The 24,504-nt window shown below is 45.3% G+C and overlaps 1 protein-coding gene across 10 annotated transcripts in view; it reads right to left on the reverse strand.

Moving 5' to 3' along the window:
• SERTAD2 (SERTA domain containing 2) overlaps window positions 1-24,504 on the reverse strand; it is a 74,602-nt gene that overhangs the window by 29,367 nt on the left and 20,731 nt on the right. The window contains exon 1 of one of the 10 annotated variants that reach the window (XM_066177739.1): window positions 22,848-23,000. The exons of 8 other annotated variants lie outside the window; for them this stretch is intronic. The gene's annotated coding sequence lies outside the window, so the exon portion shown is untranslated. Of the gene's footprint in view, window positions 1-3,282; window positions 4,260-22,847; window positions 23,001-24,504 lie in introns of those variants that run through there. One more of the 10 variants, XR_010719832.1, reaches the window with a different exon arrangement.

The following is a 24,504-nucleotide window of genomic DNA, read 5'->3' on the forward strand; positions in this document are numbered from 1 at the left end:
GGCTGATCAGGAGCTGAAGAAATACATTTCCTCATGGTCATTTGTCCCTATCTGTTCTCCTCCTCAGAAGCTCACAGCTATACCAAAGGAACGAAGGAGTGACCAGAGCCAGGGAAGGGCTGATGTACATTTCTGATGTGTAACACAGGGGAGGGACCAGATCACCCCACGAGGCTGGGATCCTGAAGGGCTCTGGGAGCTCTGAAACATTTGGAGGAGGATAATTCCCAGGGCTGGATGCTCGTTGGGAATAACGGGTCAGGCAAGGAGAGCAGCGGGCTGTCATTTCAGCAGATGGACAAGTGCCTCATTTTGCAAATTGAAGAAATGAAGCACAGGGAAACTACGGGCTGGCTTATTGTGGAAATGAAAGTCAAGGCCGTGTGTTTTGATTTCCTGAGCTCTCCACACAAGTCCAGCCTTCCTCATCCACGACGTCGTGCTGTAAACATCCTCAGGGCAGGGCCTACACCTCTCATTTGCTTTATGTCTGTGGCTTCCAATCTTCCACAGATTGCAGATCCCTTCACACTTCCCAATAGGGCTGTGCATTTAAACCTGCTGACAACAGGCTTGCTTTCCCTGGCTTTCCTGCACATCTTGCACGTAGCCCGTGGATCCTGGTGAGTCTGTTCTCTGTGGCCCTCTGCAGAACCTTGTGTGCCCCTCTCTTCCTCCCAATCCCTGCACACCACAAGAGCCAGCAGCAGGCATTTTCAAAGTGGTCCTAACTCCATCTAGCTGCCCTAATTCGAGACAAAAGCACAGAGCTTCCCTGTCATTTCAGCATTTCCCATCTCAAGGTATGGGAGCTGTTGATCTCCCACATGAAAATGCATTATGCTGTCAGCCCAGCCTAAGGGCTGTTATTTAATTTACTTGAGGAGGTAAGTGAAAGCCCCTTCATGCAAATGCTTACAATGTGATCTGGAAAACAGCAGGCGTAATTAGATAAAATGGCAGCAAAGCCCACCAGGGAAATAATGTTAATTCATGAGGATTTTCCTCTCCACCTCCCTCTCAGCAAGGTTTGAAGCCAAGGAGGGGAGGAAAAAAAAAAATAAAAGAAAAAAACAGAATGCACCTCAATGATCTATCAAGTAGAAAAACAGGACAGCAACCAGTGGGGTCATCTAGAAGATGCCTCTGCACGACACCCCTAGCAGGACTGGCAGTGATGCAGCACTGAAAGCAAAAATTGCTCTGTCACTGTCATAAGTTAATCTGAGTAGAGACATAATGAGCCATCACCCCTAAACTTCACATCATCTCCTGACCAAGGCCTAGCCAGGCCATGGAGATTTGTCACATGGGAACATCACCGCAGCCCCCTGCCTCACTAACAATAACAACACTAGAACTCTTCTGCAAGTCTTGAAAGAAGATCTGTCATTTCCAACCCACTCGTGAATTCTTTCCCTCAAAAATATCCAGGAAAAGGTTCTGACCAAACTGTCACAGCACTGGTGGTAAAGGGGATCACGAGGACGCCCCGATGCCAGCAAATGTGACACTGATCCAGCGGAGAGAAGCTCTCCCAGTGACCACAGGAAACCACAGCTCTGTGTTTCTGCTGCTGCTGCCTTCTCCCTCCCACCTAGAAGCCAGCCAGGAAAGCCACCTCCTGATCACTGACCTGCCACTACCAAAATGGATTCCAATTAGCCAACTCACTCACGGCTATTAGGAAAGAGAGACATTTTTTGTTGTTGAGTAATTACTCCTCATGAAATGGCTTACATCCCTAGTTGATTAGGTCACAACACACTGTGAACAAATTGATGTAACAGAGATATCTTTAACCTGATAAATTAAGGCATACTTTCTCAATATAGAAAGCTTAATTGAAGCCATGCATGGGGTATTTACCAAAGGCATCTAGAAACAGAACTGTAACTTGCACAAACAACGCTTGAGATCCAGAGACAGCAGCTCATACGCATCCAACTCACCTCTTTATTGGAGGGGGGAAAAAAAGGCTAGTTTGTCTGCTTACTGTGAGGATAGTAAATGACCCAAAGCGAACAGAGTAGTTTGACATCAGCAGTTAAATATGTAAAGGCAAAATTCAGGTGGCACGTGTGAAAGAAAAGAGATTTTGTTTGTTTGCTTCCCTACATACTTTCCCCTATCTATCAGAGGAGAAAACCTTTTTTTTTTTCTTTTTTCTTTTTTCTAGTCAGGGATTTACTTGCTGAAGCAATTAGAGATACACAGAGTATATAGAAAGCCTGAAAAACCATCCAGCGAGGGTTCCCAAAATACAGCCCATGAAGTCCCTCTAGAAGAATCTTGAAGTCAGCCTGGGTTGTACTGCAAATAATTTTGAATATTCTACATTTTCTCTCCCTTCACCAAGTCATAATCTTTAGTGCTCCTCCACAAATAAAACTTCATCTGCCTGGAGAACAGCAGCTCCTCCAGCGTTTCTATCAAGTCATCCATTGTAGCACACTGGTTTATTTAAAACCAAACCAAATTGCCCAAGCCCATAAATGCCAACTGCTTCCTGATTTTGGGACTTGCCCATCTATTAAAAAGGAAGCCGTTCACTTTACAGACCCTAATCTTTCAAACAGTTTCGCCCGTGCTTAGCAGGAGCACGCGAGCACTTTGGTCCAATGTAAGCATTTGCTGAAGTGAGGCCAATGTTTCCTGTTGTAGTTAAAAGCACGTTATACAGCGAGAGGATGGAAAAATATGTCTGCGACACAAAATCAACCCTTCTCTTCCCATTTCAGGATGGAGGGGCTCGGGAAAGCACTCTCGGTATAAACGTATGTGACAAGGGTAGAGAGTGAGCGCCACGAACAGCTTTATACCATGTTGGCTTTCTAAGTCGGGAAGCCAACTGGGTGTCATTTAATCTCCCAGATTAAAATCACTTAGCGAATATTGTATTGTTGGAGCGCTCTGGCTGTCGGCGCAGCGCTGGGGGCCTCGCCGCTCGCTAACTCACCGCTAATGAAACCTCGGCGCAGGAGCAGCTGCCGGAATCTGTGTCAAACTGCATCTGGCACCCATCTATCTTCCAGCCATCTAAATTCACCTCTGAAATCATACAAAAGCAGCCGCAGAGCTCCCTGCAGCCACTCCGACACACCAGGCTTTGTCTCATCAAGCCTGTTAAGCAATTTAGGGCAATTTATTTTTTTTAATTCGCCTTGTGTTTTACGGCGGCAGCTTTCACAAAAGCGGCGAAGAAGTTAAGAAAAAAAAATGGGGGGGGGGGGGGGAGGGAAAAAAGTGCCCTTTTTTCTTTTTCTTTTTTTTTTTAAGGAAAAAAAACCGCCTGTCAAGCTCTCAGTAGACTATCATTAAACCAGTTTTGGCTGAAACTGTATGTTTAGGGGTTTTCCAATGGAGACACTCTGGTGCCTGCAACACTCAGACAGGGAGGGGAGGCTTCTATACAATTGTTGAATTGTTGTCATGGCTATTAAATATGCTGTAGCACAAATACCCAACAGGGCTGAAGGTTTGTAGTGTATTGGCTCTGGAGAGGTATCAAAAACACTGGTATTAACTAGCAGATAACTGAGTTATACAAACATCGAATAAAAGATTCAATCAAAAGTTTTAAAGGGTTTATTAACTTCACTCCAAACCCTCCCCCCAACACCTTCTAATCGGGGCTTAAAGTAGTCTGAAAATTAAAAATATTTTACATTCACTGTAGCGATAATTTGACCGAGTCTCCTCTAACGTTTGGGGTAAAACTGTCTCTTCTCTCTTTGCATTTTCTGCAGAGGGCAGGAGTTTTGCTGCAGCGTCTCGTTAGGCTCATGAGTGGCAGTTTTGAGAGAGCGGCACAGTAAAGCCACGACTTGCTGACTAAAACAGGTCAATGAAAAACAGGCTAGTGACTGAAACTGAAACTTCTCATTTCTCTCAAGAAAAGGGTGTATTGTCAAGATAGAGACTAGCATGTCTATTAAGCAACTTTCAGAGCAGCAGTGCTCAGCACAGCGAGCTCTCCTGTGGGAGAGGAGGGGACAGACGCCGTCCTCCCCACACCAGAGCCCAGCCCAGGGAAGGAGCATTGAAGAACACAACACGGTGTGCAGAGGGCAGGGGATGTGATGTGCTGGGCTCCCCTCCCAGGCTGAAGTTGTCCATCCAGCCAAACAGGTCGCGATGCGGGCCTCGGTGACATCCAGCCACACGGCACGGAGGACTCGAGGTGAGTGTGCCAGGCCTCCTGTGAGGGCAGTGGTGGGCGAAGTTTGGGAGGCGTTTCCTAGACTGAACGCTGCAAACTGCGGAAGGAGCAGGAGAAACAGGATCTGTCAACCCATCTAATTAAGGAGCATTTTCCCCACGCAGGATCGTACACATCTCTCCAGGCTTTAGGGCCCTCATTTCTTGCCTCAGCCCAAAACAGACTGACTTTATTTTGCATTTCTATGGCAATTTTGTTCTCAGCACTTCTCAGGAAGAGGAGCAATGTACGTGTCCTATGAAAATGATCACATGCTCGTAAGTACCTCTGTGTCTGCTGCTAATTCCATTGTGCCCATCCGCTGTGCTGCTAACCTTTTACAGCAACTGAAATAATCTGAAAAAAAAAAATGGAAGCGCGCTCCTTTCCTGTGATCTTCCCAAAGTAACCACCGCGACAAGAAATCCCATTTTCCAGCAAAGGCTACCAGTCTAACTGCTGGCATTGCTTGCTCCTCTACCCATTAACTAAAAAGGAGATTTGGATATGCCCTGCATAGGGTCACTTTATAGGGATGTCCAAAAGGAAATCATCATTGCCAAGAGGCTGAGCGAGTATCCCGGGCAGTCCCCGCCAGCCCTCATTTGAGCTCAACAGCAGGACTGACAACAGCCCCAGGATTGTGGCCACCAGGAAAAGCCACAGAGATCGACAATTCATTTTTTACAGGCCAATGGGCTGACCTCTGGGCAGCAGTGGAAACAAGTCAGCATAAAGGCGACAAAGCTCTGTATACCATTATAAATCATCCAAACCGACCAGCAGAAAATCCGTGCGCTGGTCATGTTAGCTTATACCTCCCCTCGATTTTTTTCCCTGTGTAAACATCATCCTCTCCCCCATCACCTCCCAGGGCCCATCTGGAGGAATCAGGAGGGGTGTTCTCGCATCCTGGTCCCGGAAGGAGCCGGTCCTGCTGGCCGGGCGCTCGCCGACGTCACGCCAAGCGGTGACGCAAGCCGTGACTGGTGTCCAGGTGGTGGTGGGGTGTGACCTATTTCTGGGCTTACAGGGGTTTGGTTTGGGAGGAATGTGCAATGTCTAGTGGTGGAGGTGGGAAGAGGAGAAAATTGTGGTAAGAAAGTCAGGAATTGATCATATTCTACGTGTTGGATCCGTGTTTTTAGAGGGAAGTAAGGGGCCGAAACAAAAGCAGAGCCACAGCCTCAGGATCTTAACATCAACCTGGAATGGAAGTAAGAAAGAGAAAACATCCCCACTGTAGGAAGCAGAAACTTTTGCTGGTTACAGAACTAACAACTCCCCAAAATCTGGTTTCCTTAACAGTATATCGCATCAAAAGGGGAAACACTTTAAAGACGCAAAGGCATTTCACTCCTCCCTCCCCTGCCTTCCAACAAGCACATTGATTCAAAAACAACCTGCCCAGCACCACTACCAGGTGTCTCAGGTTTTATGCATGAATAAGCTGTCCTGTAACTGGCACAAATGTTCATTTACCAAGCGGAGTATTTCTACCATCATTCAACTCTGACATGATACACGCAACCAAATAAGCTCCGTAGCAACAGGGTAGATTTTCACAGCTAATTCTCCCTCCTGTAGGATTTTCTTTGGCATTGGGCTGAAGCATCATTGGTTTGCTTGCCACTTGACGATTTTGCCATATTTTAGAGCAGCTGTGCTGACCCAAAAGGACACCAGCACCGTCCTACACAAACAAAGAGTATTTCAAAATTTACAGCGTTGCCCACAAGTTGCAGTTGTGAAGAAAAGGGAAGCAAATGCACTTGATTTGCACAAGGCACAGCACTCCTCTAATTAAAGGAGACTCTCAGTTGGTCTGTACTTACCTTCCTGAAATCTTTGGGGCTTTCCAACCCTCCCAACCCCTTCATCCATAGGGAATTCTTTGCTGATACTTGTGCTAGGATTTTGTCTGGTATACACAAGGCTGATAGAGATGTGATGGGTTTGTATTATGTGGTATGTACACACTGCCTATCCAGAAAACAAACAAAACATCTCCAAAATACCCTATTCCCCTCTATTGATTACGAAAAACTCCTCAGTTCCAATTTCCAGGAACACCTGGAAGAGGAGGCAGGCCTTGGTGCCTACATCCCTTAAATACAATTTGAGGGGAATTATTGTTTCAATAATAAAGGGAAGCTTTTTTTTTTTTCATGGGGGAAACCAGAAAACCAAACAGACCTTCTTCATATCAGGTGCTGTGTTCACGTAATGAGTTTTTCTGTGGTGTAATAGTTTTCAAAACAGGGCAGCCAAGAATTGCTTTTTTCCAGTTATCTATAAATCAGGGTTGGAGAGAAAAGAAACAGTTCCAGAGTGTGGCATGCATCAGTCTGAGCAATCACTCCAGCAGGTAAACAGCTACACAGCATCAATTAGCAACACAAAAAAAAATCTACAAACCAGAGTACAGGGAGAAAAAGCTTACAGCTTTGCCAACTGGCCACTTATCTGTTTGATAAGGGGAGAGGGAGCTACCTCAAATTGTAGGGGTCACCAGAAGAAGGCACAGAGATCAGAGCAAGGGGGGAGGACTCCTGAATGGAAAGGAAAATAAGAACCAGAAATTGGGCAGGGGGTTTGCAGGCAAATATAAGATAAAACATATATATACACACAGCTGCAAATTGGCACAGAAAGAGCTCCATAGCAAGGAGGTGAGGAGGGAAAGGCAACGGCAAGAGAGGGATCTAGACCTGATTACAGCAGAAAAGAGTTTGGGCACCTTTTTTTTTTTTTTCCCCCCCACATTCATCTGGATAAAAATAATAAGGACTGAAGTGTGAGTCCAAGAGGTCAAGGATGGGAAAATTTACCACACTAGAAGCAAAAGATGACCCAGTTTGGACAAGAGGTTTAAGCAGAAGAAAATCAAGAGGAGAGAAGGAAGCCTGGAAACTTGTGTAGAGAAGATAGCAGCGGGATTTAGCAACCAAAAGGAATAGGAAGGGGGATGGGTAAGGAGAGGGGAGTTAAAAACAACAGAGTTTGCAGCTATGTTTCATGGCACTAATTCAGCAAAGAAACAGCCTCAAATGCATGTAAACAATGGACTATTCATTAGGGGTTTCATTCCCTGCAACCCAGCACACTATTGTCTGCAAGTTTTAAATACTCCCTTCAAACACACACAAACTAAATTACAGAAAATGTGAAACATCAGATAATCTCAACAACGTGCCTCAAAAATCGCTGCCCTCAAGCATGCACTATGCTTGGCAGACTCCTCTTCCAACCATCTGCCAGCACGTGGAGGAAAATAAATAATTAACACACATCTGGGGTCAGACTGTGAGCTACAGCACCCAGCCTGAAACTCACGCCTGAATAAAGGACAGGCAGTGACTAACAGCTCATGGGGATTGAGCTCCGGGGAGCCTTTCCAAGCTGTCCCACCCTAAGCATCCTGTCCACCTTGCTATGGGAGCCTCTCCCACTTGCAGAAGATGCTGTGTGTTCTATCCCACATTACCGATCTGACACGGCAGCCGAACAAGCAATTCAAAGTTTGGGGCAATATTTTTGATTTCAGAAGCGTCAAATTTCTAATGATGACGTTATTACAGTAAGGGACAGCTTGGATAGGTAGAAAACATGTTTGACATCTGGTTTTGCTCATCTGACTTTCATCTCTTAGAGCTCTCCAGCAATATCCTTTTCTGAGCACCAGGGTACACAGCAGGCCATGCAGGTGTGATCCAAATATCCTTGTCCTGTTCTCAAAGGTGATTTCTGTACATTCTCACTCAGCATCTCTCATGCCTGGTAGGATGTGACCCATCTTTCAGGAATCTGGAGGACTGCAGGGAGAAGCTCCTGACAAGAGGCTGTCTCACAGCTTTTCCTCCTCTTGCCCAGGTCCAAGGGTACATTAGCACAGTGACTCTGGTCAGTGTCACATCACATTGCTTCCACCAGGAATTACACAAACCTGCTGAGACCTTGGACTGCCTTCAGGTTTTCACCCAACTTTTTCAAACTCCTACTGCTTGCACTGAAGGTCTGTGGAGATGAGGGACAGGATCACAGAATCTGTTGAGCTGGAAGGGACCCACAAGGATTGTTGAGTCTGACTCCTGGCCCTGCACAGAACCGTCCCCAAGAGTCACACCATGAGAAAGAATGAGCATTTTCTTATCCTTAGTTTTGGGCAACAACAAAGCACCTAATTTTGTTTTTTCTGTTATCCAGAAGTGCCACGTGTTTCACTGAGCAGCAGCAGAAGCACGCAAACAACACACAACCCACACAGGGAAAAACCGGCCTGAAAAGTGGCAGGAGGGGAAGAACTCCAAGTTTTAATTCAATTTGTGTCATTCATACTGCATGGGCTCCCTTTGTTCATGCTACACAGTACACAAGCAGCACCCACAACAAATCACTGTCCACCAAACTGGGCAAAATAAAGACAGAAAAGCTAAAAATACACGGAGTCATTTGTGGTTCCCCTCTGATCTCAGCATGCTTCACATGTAGGGTCCATGGAGTGATTATCTCAGTATAGCAAACACACACCGACGACTACTACAGTTTATGGACACCTTCACAACCACCACATGGGCAGCAAGAAGCAAAATCCTTGTGTACAGCACTGAAACTCCCTTTCCAGCACTCTGAAAAGCCCCCAAGGCAGCCTTTGGGGTTACAGGACACAAATCCCAGAGCTTCTGCAGCTCTGTATGTGTTTTAATTTTAACCTGAACTTTCAGTGGGAAGGAAGACAATTTTTACTTCTTTTCACCGCAAGGATAGCCAATAAAATGTGGACTGAAGGCTGGGCAGAAAAACTGAGGAAGCGCAGAGAGCGGGCGTTGTCACGTGTGGTCTCCAGCATATGGATAACAGTCACACTTCAATAAGGAAATCAAACGTCAGTCCACTACTACCCTGTCCAAAATTAATCTCTCGACTGATTCCCAAGGATATGCAGCTTCAAAAGCTGAGTGCCTGGTTGCAGTAACAGGCAGACTGTAGAAAACACAGGGAAATAACTGGAGTTTGTTCTGCTCCTCTTTTACCCAAAGTCATTTTTATTAAGTGCTTTTCACTGAGCTGTACAAGAAAAGGAAGCAGGAGAGGAAGGGGGCAGAGGGAGGAGGGAAGGGAGAAATGAAGTTTTTCCCATCAGCTCTAGCAAAGGAAAAGCATGGTGAGGAAAAGAAGAGCTGGCTGCAGATCATTCCCAGACAGACAAGTGCAAATGAGCAACAAAAAGGACTAACACACGGAGATCAGTAGAAGGAAAGCCAGCACACAGGGGAAAGACCAAGAAAATACATAGGAAAGGAAAAGAGGACGTGAGAAGGCTCTTCTGGTGGGACAAACTGCTGAGGAAACAGCCAAACACACACCATCACTAAGAATCAAACAGAGGCAGCTGAAGGTTTGAAGAAAGCATCCTAACACAGAGAAGAAGAGGTTCTGTCTGAGAAAAAAAAAACCCATGGTCTTGAAAACCCCAACAAGAAAATAAATGCTAGATAGGAGGTGATAACAAGAGTGTAAAAAAACCCCAAAAACGAAAACAGGGGTTTGGCTTTCTTTTACGCACTGCAATCTTCACTCAAGTTCATGTCTAACTTGGAGAGCACCAAATTTCAATTTCAGCAAAAAAGATCCTAGTTTGAATTAGTCAGCCCATAAAGGATATTTAGTCACCACCTCTAATCAGCCTCCTATCGCAACCAAAGGGACATGCCAAATATCTGAAGTAGACTAGGTTTAAAAACTAAAACAGAACCAGAAATAGCAACAATTCCTGGCTGAGTCACATTTTAAGCTACACACATTACCCATTCAAAGGATTTAATTTGAACATTGTTATTGTTGAAACTTGTTGGTTTGCCTTATTTTGGTAGCTCAGATGAGCAGGAACAACATTTCCTGTACTATGGACAAGATGCTTTTTGATCCTTACAGGGTTTTTCCTTCCTCCTGTTCCCAGCCTTCAAACACCTCCATTGATGGGAACTTTCCTTGCAGGCAGCATCCTTCCCAAGGACAGACTTAGAGAAAAGAGGACTTTCCTTAGAGTTTTAACAGAGACACGGGGGCTGATGGAAATGTTCGCTTGGGTGTATGCACTGTGTGAGCCAATGAAGCTGCAACCAAATGTCTTCACTCTTTCTCCTGTAACTTGATACCTGGCTTTAGCGATCCCTCCAGCTCCTGAATTAGGAATGGAAAATATGAGAGCTGTGTTTCACAGCAAAGGTTTAGAGACGGGGGAAGAAGAAAAGAAATAGGACATATTAGGGCTACTTGCAAATGGTATTTGCTTTACACTGGACTTAAACACCTGACAACACCACGTGTAGGCTCTGTGTACCCACACCTATGGGCACCCACGCTGCAAAGCGCTGCCCAGCCATGTCAGAGCTGGTGGCTGGAAGACTGACCCCAAATCAGGCCTAAAGCCTGATTTCTAAAGCAATTCCCTTTACTTTGTACCTCCGGGTGCAAATAATGGCATTTGAAAGCAAACAGCTACCGCTAGTGCTGAGGGAGCAAGATATTAAAAACTCCAATAGCTGTTTCTGTGCATTACTGCAGTTTGTCGTGAGACTAAAACAGGATGCTGGGCTGAAAGCTTTATGAAAATCGTGTCCCTAATCGTCACACTCATTTCCAAGCCCTTTGAAAAAATATTTTTAAAGCATCTGTCTAGTTGTATCTCTCGTTACGTGCTCTCAGCCACAAATGGGCGAATTTCAAACCCTGAAACAGACCACAAGGACTGGTCCCCAAAACGCACTCTGTGGTATCCCTGGCCTTCCCAGACTGCTCTCGTGCACCAGGGAAGGGCACAGCGCACTCGCAGCCTCACCAGGAAAAACCTTTTTCCCTGAGCATTGTGGCTCAGCCATTTCAGTGACACAATTACAGCACTTGCCAAGGAGCTTGCATCATGTAACACGCTGCGAGGCTTTTCACGGCAACGCGGCTCGCAAAGCTTCCCTTCGGGGGCCCATCCCCGAACGCCGTGCTGCAAAATGCTGCAGCTCCCAACCCCCGCCAGCTTCTCCCACCTCCACAGGAACAGCAGCAGGGATCCTGCACCTCTTTTGCTCCTTCAGCCCCGTGGAGCTCAGTTTTAACTCTGCCTTATAGTGTTCACAGGGCAGGATGACTGTCGCTTTTCAGAATGTCACCGGTCGTCTTGGCAAGAAGGTAATTGATGTAAATCGGGTGGGGAAGTGACAGAGAACCAGCAAAAAACCACTTTTGCTGTGTTCTCAGCACTATGAGTTTGTGGCACTGCTGCTTGTTTGACCGCGGTCAAATTTTCCTAACGCGGGATTAGACACTGTCCGTGGAACCATACGATGCTAATGGCAGGTAGTGCTGAAGATCCAAGTGGAAACAAAGCTTAACTTTGCCTTCTTCCTCTGATTTACAGGCTGGTGACAAGATTTCCAAAACAATAGGCTACAGCCATGCCACGTATCAATAAAGCTGGAGCTTTGCTGGGGTGGTGAGGAACGAGCAGCGTGCACTGCGAACTAAAAGAGTACAAAAACCCGGCAAATTAAGCGGTTTGTTCCTGAGCTGAGGTTTGTTGAGATCTGATGAGCTGCAGGATATTGGCTCTCCATCTTGCTTCCAGCTGCTTCTACAGATGTCCAGGCTCCTCAGTGCCAAGAAGAGCTAGGAGGCTAGTGAAAGCAGCTGGAAGAGAAGGAGGTGGAGGAGGAGTCAGGCTTGCACCCTCTGGGGAGGGCACAAAGTGGAGGAGGAGGGAAGCAGGCACTGCCCACACACGCTCCAGAACTCTGGCTGAAGGTGCTGACCACTGGGAAAAGGCGTAATGCCCATGGAGAAGGGAATGAGGAACTTTGGAGTATTTTTTTCATTTTTTTACCCTTTTTTTTTTTTTTAAGGAAGCTAGAGAAGAAAATTAGGTCATTGAGTAGCATCTCTGCAAGAATGTGGGAGCAAGGAGGGCACAGATTCAAGAAAGAGCCAACAAGGAGAGGGAGGGAGTCGGAGAATCAGAGAGAAATAAAAGTGATCAAATATTAGTGGTGTATGCAAGAGCAAGAGAATCACTGAGCAGATGGGAGGAGGGAAGAAGAAATGATTAATAGGGAGTGTGAGGCCCTTCCCCCTCCCTCAAGCAGGACTAATCACGTGGAAGACAGCTAAAATCTTACTTCCTAATATTGCTTTGCTGCGGTAGCTGCTACATGATGGAGGAGAGCAAGCCCATCCCCAAGACAAAAGTCTCCCCAAAAGATGGGAACAAACCCCTCAGAACAACACAACGATGATGTTTTGGCTGTTGGTGCAAAAGGGACATCTGTCAGGATGGATCTGTCACACCCTGAGAGCTGATACCTGGTGCTCCTGCAGGACCACCAAGTCCTGCAGCGAGTCTAAAGCCGCATTCCTGCTTTTCACCCTGCTCACCTCTCCTGCCTCCAAGCCTTAGAGAGCAAAATGACTGGCCTTCCCATGCAAGCCAAATCCATGTTTTCAACTCCCCTACACCAGCAGCCAAAAAAACCTCACTGCCTGACATCAGAGCACACCTCTGACCAAGCAGTCGTGGGGCTGCACCTGGCTATGAGAGCATTGCCCGCTCAGCACAAAAGCACAGGGTGAGCTTTGCCATCACAGCATCGATCAGAGGTGCAGGTCAGCTCTGCAGCTGCCCTGCTCTCCTCCACTCCCTGGGCCACAGCCAGCTCTCCTGCAATGGGAAGCACAGGCTCCCTTCCCACCATGTGTTTCTCAGGCTTGGCCATCACAAAGCAGGAGAGAAGAAGGGCCATTGCCACAGAAACAGTTCCAGATAAATCCATTTGCTAAAAGGAGGCTCCCGTGGATTTCTGGTGACAGCCTGTCACCGGGACTGCTCTGCACAAAGCTCCCACAAGGCTCAAGTACACAGTCCTCTTCCTGAAATATATGCTAAACAGCTTATTCCTTCCCACATTTTACAGGTGCTAACATGTTCATCCATCCCCTCACTTTTTTCTTCCACGGACTGAGCAACCCCAATACCCACACTTTCTCTGCATGGGTCATGTCTGCTAAATGATCCATTCATGCTATTTTCCTCCCTTTTTTTTTTTTTTTTCTGACCCACTTTTGAGTTGTTTTGCTGTTTTTAAAGGCTGTGAGCAGAAAACTGGTTCAAGACTCCAGCTGAGACCTCAGCAAGCCGAGCTGACTGGAAGGATCACTGTACCCTTTTGGTTATAAACCTCAGCTTGCCTTTTTCACAACTGTACGAGGCTGGTGACTCACAGTCAGCCTGGAATCCACCATCAACTCCATTCCCCCCTCTGCAGAGCTGCTGCTCAGCCAGCCATCTCCCATTCTGGGTCTGGGCAGCCCATTATTCCCACCTAAGTGAACAACTTTGTGCTTGTCCTTTTCTGAATAACTTCTTATTTTTTCCAAGTGATTTCTCCACTCGGTCAAGATTTGAAATCCTAACCCTGTGTTCTCAAGAAAACTCAAGAGCTCCTCCCACGTCAGTATCATTTGCAAGTGTAATCAGCACCCACAGCAGAAAAATCCCCACTGCGTGTCACTTCTGGGGAGGACACACAGGAATTGACCACTGTGGACACAAACTGGTCCTAAGAGCATTTGTGACATCCAGTCCCTGGAATTTGTCCTGGAGTAACCTGAGAGTCACAATAAAGTGTGGAAGACAAAGTTATTAGGGATATAATGCAAATATGCTCTGCTCATGATGGACCTCTGTGCTCTGCCACAGGACATAATAAAAACAATTCAGATCAAGTGCCATGCCGCTGTTTAACCCAGTGTAAGGGAGATGAGCACAGCTGATTAAAAAATAATAAAAAATAAAAAATTAAAAAAGGTGCAGAAGCCTCAGCAAGACAAAAGTGAAAAGGAGCATTTGTCTGATCATGACGGTGGAGCATCCAGGAGAACTGACTGTGATGTTTCCTGCAAGAAACAGGCAGGCTCCCCTAAAAACTTTCACTCTCCCTACAGTATTCATCAAAGCTATTTCAATCCATACAAGACATCACTTCCACCAGACATTGTTTCTCTCCAGGCCTTTGACACTACACTCTGATGGCAAACCTCTTTAGACTGATACAAAGTGAGCAAAAATTCAACTGTGGTTAAAGGTGAGGAGGCAGAGATAGGCAGAAGGGGTGGCTGTGTTTGCCTCAGACAACTGACCTGGAAAAAAGGACCTGCAGACATTCCACACCCAAGTTCTGGTCACCCTATATAGCTTATGGGAAATATGGTAGAAGGCACTTTGATCCCAAGCAGTGTTTTAGGGCAGCAAATTGCAGCTGTCCTGCAGGACACCACTTATTAATCCTGCAGCAAAATGTGCTGGGCTATAAATTCCATCAATTGCCCACTGTTTAAAGAAATTCGTTTTCTTTAGAAAAGGAGCATGCTGTTATAAACACACCTGACTCAAGTCCGTCTGAGCCCTCCCCAGTTTATGAAGGTGGAAAGACTTTCAACTTCACACTCAATGCTCAAAATCTGACGAGTCCTTTTACTCACAGAGCTGACACAAAAGACAAAAAAGTACAAAACCTAGTCTGTGTTTGCTGCTTGAGATTTGAATCAGTGGCAAATGGGATAAGCCCAAATGCCAGGAAGGCGAGGAAATCCTGGATCCTAGGGACCTCCAGCAGAAAAATATCTAGTCATAATGCCAGTGGGGGCTCCAACACTTTCCCTGTGAATAAAGAGCTTTTTTAGTAGGGTTGCCAAGAGATTATTCATCATCACAGCACTGCAGACCTTCGCTTTGGAGAGTTTTAGCCCCAGAATGACCAACTCCAACCTCTGAGGCCAGACAGTGTAAGCACGGGTAAACTAAACAGTACCCATGGTGCTCTGAAAGATGATGATGGTGGTAGTCTATGAAAGGTACCCCAAAGAGACCACTGAAAGCAATGAGAATGTATTTTATTTATTCCTTTAAGGCCAGATCATTTCAAAACTGCCGCAGGAAACTGCAGTAGAGATAAATTTAAAGTGTTTGTTTGTTTATTTGTTTCTATTTAGGGTAGAGAAGACTCACCAAATGAAGGCAACACAGTATGGGGGGGGGAGAGAAGGGGGGAAAAAAAAAAAAGGAGTTCCACACTCTCCCTGATTTTTTGAGGCTTTCTTTCCTAAGCTTGACAAAGCTCTGTAGCTTTTCATGCTCCACACTCTCCCGACCAGAGAGATTTACTGCATTCGGAAGTCCAGGGTGGAGTTCTCCAGCAGAACTGGACCAGCGCTCCAGCCGGATCTAAAGTGATGTCAGGAAATGGGTGGGGGCAGGGAAGGGGAGCACAGCGAATGACACAGCCCACGATCAGGAAACTCACTTGGCAAGATTTGCGGAAAACCCGGAGGTATACGGGAGTTAAAGCCCCACAAAGGAGCGCTCCCGGCTGCTCCCACCGCTAATCTGCTCCCGGCTATCGGAGCTCAGAGAAAAGAGGACAGTTGCCAGCTCCGGAGAATCGGGAGCGGTGCCAGCTGACGACACGCTGTGATCGGCAGCCGACGGGGCTGGGTGAGGTCTGCTGTCATGTGATGAGCGCTTGATAGCGAGCGAACGGGAGGGAAGCGCCCACTCCAGAGAACACCTACGGCTCGCTAACCAATAATGGTAAAAGGATGCAGGAGGAAGGGAAGAAGAAGAAGAAGAAAAAAAAGCATCGTGAGGCTGTAAGGCAGCTACAGCAGGTAACTATGACAGAGGTAGCTCGCCCAGAGATGGCAAGGGCCAGGAGACTTCACAGCAGCACTCAGGCAACATCAGCCCAAGCCAGAGGCAGCTGCAGCGCTACACCATTTTCAGGGGGAAATGTGACAAGACAGAGGCGAAGCAGTGAAGCCTTTAACGTCCCTAAACCTCACCAGAGCAGGAGAGACAGAGGAATCACTCCAGTGGGTCTGGTTCACAGAGTTTGGGGCTCTCAGGTAACCAGCACTCCTCCTCCTCAGATGGTGTGTGTGTAATGGGGGCTGAGGCGATCAGGGAGCCCCGGGGAGGGAGAGGGCTGGATGTGGCAGGATGCTCCTAGGATGTGCTGCAGCAGCTTGCAGAGGCGTGTGACTTCCTTGTTCCTACATCCAGGAGTTACCTAGAGACAAGCAGCCTCAAGTACAGGAGCACCCAGGATGGGAATATAACTGCTGCAGCTTCAGGACGGCAACGTTGTCACCGCTGTCCTCCTCTTGAACCCAGAGATCCATGGGGGTCCATGTCTGGACACACAGCCCTGTGCCAGGCATCTTACAAGCTAAACAGATACATCAGAAGGATGGGAAACAGAAATAACAGTCCTCAGGAATTAAACAGCAAAAGGAATAGCAATTGCAAGAGAGCAAAGGGAACGTTTTAAGGCTGGGCACTCAACTCAGGTCTCCTGATTTGTCTTCCCATCCTGCACATCCTCCCCTCCCCACCTGTTTTAGGGATATTTATAAAAAATTATTCTGCTGTGGAGTAGGTTAAGGAGTAACCAAAAAGTTTTTCCTCTCCTCTCCTCTACCTCTATTAGGGGTATTTATGAAAAAATTATTCTGCTATGGAGTAGGTTAAGGAGTAACCAAAAAGTTTTTCCCTCTGAAGAAACCAGTAAACCCAAAAGCAACACAAGGCAGCTTCAGAAGCCAAAAAAAGGTATTAGCACAGCATAATAATGACAAATTTGGAGCAGCAGAGATAAGATGGACATTCATATAACATAGACAAGAATTAAAGCAAACACACCCAAAACCAAGCTAATTCAAAGGAATGAAAGTTGCAGAAGTTATAGATATTCCCACAACAGTCTGTGGTCACTAAACATTAGATACCAAACAATCAAAATCAAGTCTCCTATTTAAGAGCACCTTGGCCTGGAAAGATACCTCTGTGGGCATCAGATGGCTTTTGGTGAGAAAACAGCAGTGTGAGATGCATAAACAGCTCTGCACTGCACACAGAGACTCAAAGGGACAACTTAGTAGATCTGAGAGCTCAACAAGGTTAGAAGCAAGAGGATCACAAATGGAAATTTTACCTACGGCAGGTCTGACTTTTCACCAAGGTCCATATGTAAAAGAAACAAAAAAAGCCTCAAGGACTATGCATGCCTTGGAACATCCTACTCAGTATGCAAAAATGTTCTATTCCACATGCACAGTATCCCCAAAAACTGGGTGTTTTTCATTACTTCATTTCACTACCAAGTAGTTATTCACTGAAAACACAGGGCTGAACCTCCTTATACTATTCTACTAAGCAAAATTAACTTTAAAAATAAAATAATAATTTTAAAAAGCTTCCTTCCTCCGTTATACCCACACAGAGAATGGCAAGGTTACTTTCCATAGCTGGTTTTTCTCATACATTTACACAGATATGCACAACTAAGAAGTGAAGGCTCAATTAACACGTAAGTGCCGGTACTTTTTGTAGAAATTTCCCCTTCCAAACCAGCCATCCAGGACAACCCAGTCCTGCACATTCGTGGCAGATATCACTGATGGTTTGGCAATCTAATGTCAGGCAGGCAGATGATTTAAAACCACATATCTGACTCTCCAAGAGACAGAAAATACTTGGATATGCTTCGTAAAAACACAGCTAATGCTGAGATTGTATTCTTTTTGAGACTGTTTAATTAGGCTATGAGTCACACATGCTACAACAACTCACAATGAAGTTTGGAGAGAAGTAAGCTCTCTTTACAACTGCAAGATGGTGGGGTATGGTCCCCTTGGCTTAGAGGAATCTGTTTTTCCTGCTGATCAAAAGAAGTCAAAATTAGAGGCACGAAATCAATCAATTGTGGCTGTCTGAGTGGTATTTGGAAAGCTACTGTGGGCACCATAACCTAACACTCCCTGTATACACTCTCTCTGCCATGCAAAACCAGTACAGTCACTACCTGAAACTAGAACCACCAGTTTGGTTTAATTTTGTATGTCTAGTTATTGGGAATTCTCTCCCTCTTTAGGTGTCTGTGCTCCTGCTTAATTACCCCTAGTCTCCGCCTCTGGGCAGTGGCAACTCCTGTAGTCACACACCCATATCACCTGTTATGGGAAGGAAAACATCTTCTACCCCCTTTACACACCATGCCTAAACTCTTTGTTTTAATAAAAGGGTCAGCAGGTGACACTGACTCCATTACAGTCAGTAGCAGCTGACTTTCTGGGGCCCAGGTTTCATGCCAACTGTTCAGCTGACGTCCCAAAAACATTATCATCTCCATGGAGTAATTAGCATGTTTTAGTAGCTGGTGGCTTCAGAAACTGCACAAACTCCAGCAGCATTAGAAGCACCAGACTTTCTTTTTGCCTTGCTTTGCAGTTTGATTTGTCTTCAAATCTGAAAGCAAATCTTGTTTAGATTTGAAATCACGCACAGATACCGAATTTTGTCACATTTATGCCTAACGTCTATATCAGGTTCATTTCAAACCCCTGCTGAAATCTGTCCATTAAAAAAAATTTATTAAAAAGAAAACCTGAAATCAAACAGATCCTTGACCAGTTTCTGGAACAGAAAGAGGAAAACAGAAGAGAAAGCGGTTTTGGTATATACAACCAAGTAAACCCAAAGCTTTGAGAAGAGCATGTGCTTCTACAAGGAACACACGTCACTAAAAATATTTCTGTGCTCATGTATACCTAAACACAAAGAGTCGCTATATACCTGGAGTTTTACCCCAAAATTAGCCCTCCTAAACCCATCACTACTGTCTGATCATAAGTAATGGAAAAAATTCGACCTGTTAGGCAAAATCAAATCAACTGAAAAAAAGCTGAAATGTGAACTCACTGTCAGAGAGTGGCAGCTCAAAGGACCAGACAAACTGCACACCAAAGCTCAAGCTGAAACAACAAAAATCCAAAGACATCCTCTTCTTCTTGGAACCTCCACGCACACTGCTTTCCTTCTCTGAATTCAGCAGTAATTTTTGCCACTGCGAACTTTTTGGTATATCACCCACCAGAAGTCTCGCTAACAGTATAAAAATCATCAGCAACCATGGCCAGAAAAAAAAAATTCAAGGCTTGAGCTCCTTGGATCCCTCCAGAATGAGGTAATTTCAATTCAAGGCTGAATGACCCAGTCAGAAACCCATAAGGGTATTCTGCCCATATTTATGTCTGCACAGATTAAGAAGAATGCTTTGTTAATGGTTTAGTTAAGGAGTTTTAGCCATTCTTTTACATCACACAGTTTTCAAAAAAAAAAAAAACTATTAAACACGCTGTACTGGTAACAGATGAAAAAAAGAAATGCATGAATATTTTGGCTTCAGCATTCATTAAGAACACATAGAGCAGCATACAGCTTCCTGCTCATTGATACCATCAGTGTCAGACCTTACACTTCCATGCCTACAGCCATACCCCCTTCAGCTGCGATCCAGGCAGTTCCTGCAAGGCAGGCAGGGTCAGGTGGGGTTAATACGCAAAGGAGAGGCCCCCGGGGAAAGATCCAAGTGCTGCAGACACTGGAACTGGTAGTGATGGAGCAGCACTGCTCTGCTCTGCTCTGCTCTCCCATGGATGCCTACCCCCAGGGAAGCTGCTGTGTGGATCTGCAGCACGGTATCTCACAGCTCTGAGCAGATACTGAAGGACACATGCGGCGCCCTTATGCAACACAGACAGCTCTGCTTTTCAAAGCTGATACCACACAGGAGAGGATAAAGGAGAGCACCTTGTGCCTCAACCTGCACACCCCATGCCTTGGCTCTTTATCTGCCCTATAACCAGTCCTGGAGTAAGGAAAGTTGAACCAAAGAACGAGCAAGTTTTTATATCTCGGGAGAGAAAAAACCAGCCAACAACCAAGAGTCTGTGCTCTGCAGAGAAATGAAACTTCCCAGCCAGCCAACTGTTAAACCCTCACGTCTTTATCAGCTTCTATTTTGGGTTAAGTTCTTCACCATTTCTACAGGACATGGTGAAATTCTCCCACTTTTCATCCCAATGCCTTGTGTGCTGACACAGCTGCCATGTCCCACTGTCCCACTCCACACCAGGCTGTGGCAGAGGAGAGAGGAACAGCTCCCCTCCACAAGTATCCGCAGTGCAAAGTGTGTTAGGGTCTCTGTCCTTAAGTCGATTAGAAGTATGCCCTCTCGAGTTATTTTTGTTAGTGTCATTAATGTCACATTGTGGGGAAAGGCACCTAGAAAGCACCAAAACTCTTCTTCAGTATTTATTTGTGAACAAGCTCCAAAATCCTTTGGGAAAAGTTTACAGCAACACTTACTCTCAGTCAATAACATAATTTGGTTTATACACCGAGTGTACATGGTGTAATTCCTGCCGCCCCTGTCAATTTGACTTGACTGGAGATGATACAAACTCTGAGAGGGACATGTTCCACAAAAAACCTCTGTAATCCTTGCAACAAAAGGGAACTCTGAGAGTCAGATGAGGAAAATCCCCAGAACTCTCAAATATCGCCCCCGCAGAGTCAAGGTGATTTCAGAGTCACGCAGCTTTAATAATGGGACTTCCTCAGGGACACAGCATTAAACATTTAGAGAAAGCATTTGAAAAGAAACTGTATCATCAACCTGATTTCTAATCTTTTCACTTTCAGCTACTTAGAAGCACTAGGAAGTTACTTCTAAAGGATGCCAGAGTGATGATGCTTGGCATTTTGCAGGAGGCAGGGCTGAGGGGGAGACATACTCAGCTTCTCTCTCATTAGTATTTCCTACAGATAAAGATTTTAATTCTTATTGGCTAACAACTTTAATTTATCCATCCACTGGGTTGTTTTTAATATTAAAGAACAGTGCCTTTGACAGAACACTCTATGAAAACCAAAACAACTAACAAGCCCCAAAATTCGGTTTCTCTTTCCACTGGTCTTGCACTAGGTAGTCCATTAGAAACTCAGCCTTCTCAAAAACATATATGAAAATGGAGGGGACAGGAAGAGAAAGCAAAAGCAAACCACGGAAGTCCTTTTCTGTTGCAGCTGCCTGCAGGCTCCAGGATCATTGCCACACACACTCATTGTGTACTCAGAAGGAAGAAACAACTGGATTATTCTATAAGGCTGACTGGAAGTATAGGATAGTGTAACTTCAGGCTGCCTTTTGATGTTGTTACAAGAAAACCTCCAGATAAATGATTACAAGAATCTTTAAAAACTCTCAGATCAGGAAAATAAGACAGCCTCAGGGACTCCCCATCCATCCCCCCAAAAACAGATCTGAAGCACAACATCACATTACTGCCAACCTAAGAGCAAGTAACAAGATCACTACTTGGTAGGAGCTGACAAGTCTGAGATAAATTTTACTCTTAGATGCACATAACTTTGCCCATTGACTTCACATGTGACATAAAATAGACCAAATCCCCACATATTCCTTAATTTTTTTTTAATTTGATGAAAAAAATTAAAAGTATTCAACTGACCAGTTTTAAGAAGAGAAACCCTATGCCTTACTTTAAAAAAAGCAAAACCAAAATACTTTTTGTCCATTTTATCCAAAGGTAAAACTCCTTTGGATAGCCAACTCTGAAGCAAACAATCAGAAAATAAAGCAGGGTCTGCATCTGTCTTTACAGATTCTATGCCTCTGTGAAATTATATATATATACACACATATACTTTCCCTTCAGGTTGCTCTGGAAAATACTGCCACCATCAAGGAAATCTGACAGAGTAAAGGGAAAAAAAACCATTAAAAAAACCCCACCACCTAGTGAACCACAAAACACTGTTGAAAGGCAGAAACAAGTTAAAGAATAAATTGTGAAAGAAAAGCATTCTCCGTGAAGTCAAATTTATAGTAACTTTCTAAATCAGGGCTCATAGAAAATGTTTTCAGATTCACATGTTGATCTGTTTATCCCCCTCGGCTATTTTGCTTAAAATAACACTCATTATCCACAAGGAGAGAAAAAAATAAGCCAACGAGCCTTCCACTTGTGAGAGCTGGGGCCCGAGAAGGCAGGAGGAGCTGAGCAGACCCTGCCGGGCTATTGCAGGCACAGCTCGGCTGATTTCAGTCCTGGCTCAGCAAAGCCACGCTCCGTGCTTGGCACAGGGTCCTGGCTCCTCCGCACGGCCCTGCCAGAGCCCGGCACAGCAGGAGGAAGGCAGCTCGGGCCAGCAGATGTTACTAACACTTACGCCTGTCACGAACAGAAAGGACAAGAAAAGTCTTGAAGAGGCAGCGACTTGTTTTCTTTGTCAGGAGTTGGGAGATGGGGCCGGGGGGGGGAGAAGGACGGCACCTCTCAGGATTGCTGCTCCTTCAAAGCTGTCTTTGTCGGCGTGCCATTGCTTGGCTGTTATTGCTACCGAAAAGGAAAATAAAATCGGTGCTCTAATTAAAGCCACTCAGCCGTTTCAAATCAACACATTATTGTAGTAATGAGAAAACTGAGTTTTTAGTGGTAGAAACAAACATTTCAGTTGCAAGAACTTTTTTGTGTGTTGGGGTGTGGCGGGGTTTTTTTTTGTTTGTGTTGTTGTTGTTTTTTAGTTTTGGGTTGTGTTTTTTTTTTTTTCCCCCAAATAATAGTATTTTATTGAAGGTGAAAAAAAAATCCACAAGGAATTTGTACGGGTAAAACTGGGGGGCCTCAACAGGGAATAGCAGTACTGTGGAGCTGAACAGAGGGCTGTGCATTTTACCTGACTGTCCAAAGAGCACACAAATCCCTCTTCTGCTCAGTGTAGATCCATAAAACTCCAATTTCTCCTGCTCATCAGTCCACCCCACCCTCTGCTCTGGTTTTCTTGATTTTCTTCCTCCATGATGGGCTTTCATGGCATTGCCAACAAGAAGAAATCAGTAAATTTCCTCTGCTTGACACCACCTTTAAAATGACCTAAAAAGAAGGAGAACCTTTCCAGTTGGATGAAACGTCTATGGGGAATTTCGGGATCCCTCCATGTGGGATGGGTCTCCTGTTCAATGAGACATGGGCAAGGGAGGATGTGAAGGCATCCCAGGCTCCACAGGACTCCCTGCCCACTAGGGAGAAATGATTAAAGAGAATTAAAAAAGGAAGAAGCAAGCTATGGTGGCTGTCTCTAAGCTATGAAACTGGGCCTCCCTTTTTTATGCTCTTGCTGGTCTCTTCAGCTGGACACACATGTTTTATACCAGTAAGATCTGAGGACCTGGCCAAGGTAGGAAACCATGCCTGGAAAACATTCTTGGCTTTTTTTGAGTTTAGATAAAGTCAATGCGAGTTGCAAAGTTATTTTGCTCCTTCACTTTGTAGGAGTACCTTAAATAAGAAAACCCCCAATCCCCAAAATCTACTGGGGACTGCCCTCTGCCTCATTAAAATCACTGATGTGAGTGCTGTAGCAGACACAGAACAGGTCTGGGAGCAGCTCTTGCAAGGCTGCAGTGGCAGAGGCTGGTGAGGATCCTCCCTCAGTCTTGCCCAGAGCTATTTGTGCATTGCATCTCACATTGTGATCAAGCAGAGAGAGAAGCCATCCTTATGATGATTCCTTACTATTCAGAGAAGTTGTAACATTTCAGGAGCATGCAACATTTCCAAGTACTGAGAAGCCATTAAATAAGAACTTCAGCTTTACTACTTTTCTTTCAATTTTTTAGCCCTTTATGTTACCCAAAAATCTTGAAAATATCAACCTGCAAGGATCCAAAATCATCTAAGAGCAAAAGGACACCCTCAGCACCATTTCTTTAGAAGCCTTGCAACGTTACTTTGAAGGCTCTGACCACAAGATGTTTCTGGATCTTTGGGGAAGGGTAATTCCTTTCAAGATGCATGACAAAGCTGTTCCAAAATTACACCTTAATAGCAAACCAGCCTATTTGAGAGCCTTTTTACAGCTTTTCCCATAAAACCAAAAGCAAATCCAAGACCTTTTTTCTACTGATTAAAAATCCGTATTATTGGATACCTGGGCGCTCTAAAGCCAAATTCTCTTGATACAGAGTGAACCATAACCTCAACAGCCATCCAGTAGACTTTTTGTTACATGCAGAGACAAGCAGGGCTGAGCATCCCAAAGGCCATTCTGCAGGTTTCCAGCAAGAGGAAACATGCTACAACACGTCTCTGCCTTCTGGGTTAGGTCAAGGCTAGTGAGAGCAGCTCTGGCTAACTCTTACCACAGGCAGCAAATGCAAATGTTACCCACTTGGAGGCAGAGAGAAGTGTACAGACCTTTCCCACCACCTCATCTCCCTATTTAGAGCAGGAGCAGGCTGGTTAAACAGGATGAGAGACAGTAAAGGAAGGCAAGGGGGGAAAAACCTTTCCTACTGCACGTCTCCTCCCAGTTATGGGCTAATATCACCTTC

This window comes from Chamaea fasciata, unplaced genomic scaffold (genome assembly GCF_029207755.1).
Source record: "Chamaea fasciata isolate MVZ Bird 193981 ecotype frontalis unplaced genomic scaffold, bChaFas1.0.hap1 SCAF_3, whole genome shotgun sequence".
NCBI classification, from domain to species: domain Eukaryota; kingdom Metazoa; phylum Chordata; class Aves; order Passeriformes; family Sylviidae; genus Chamaea; species Chamaea fasciata.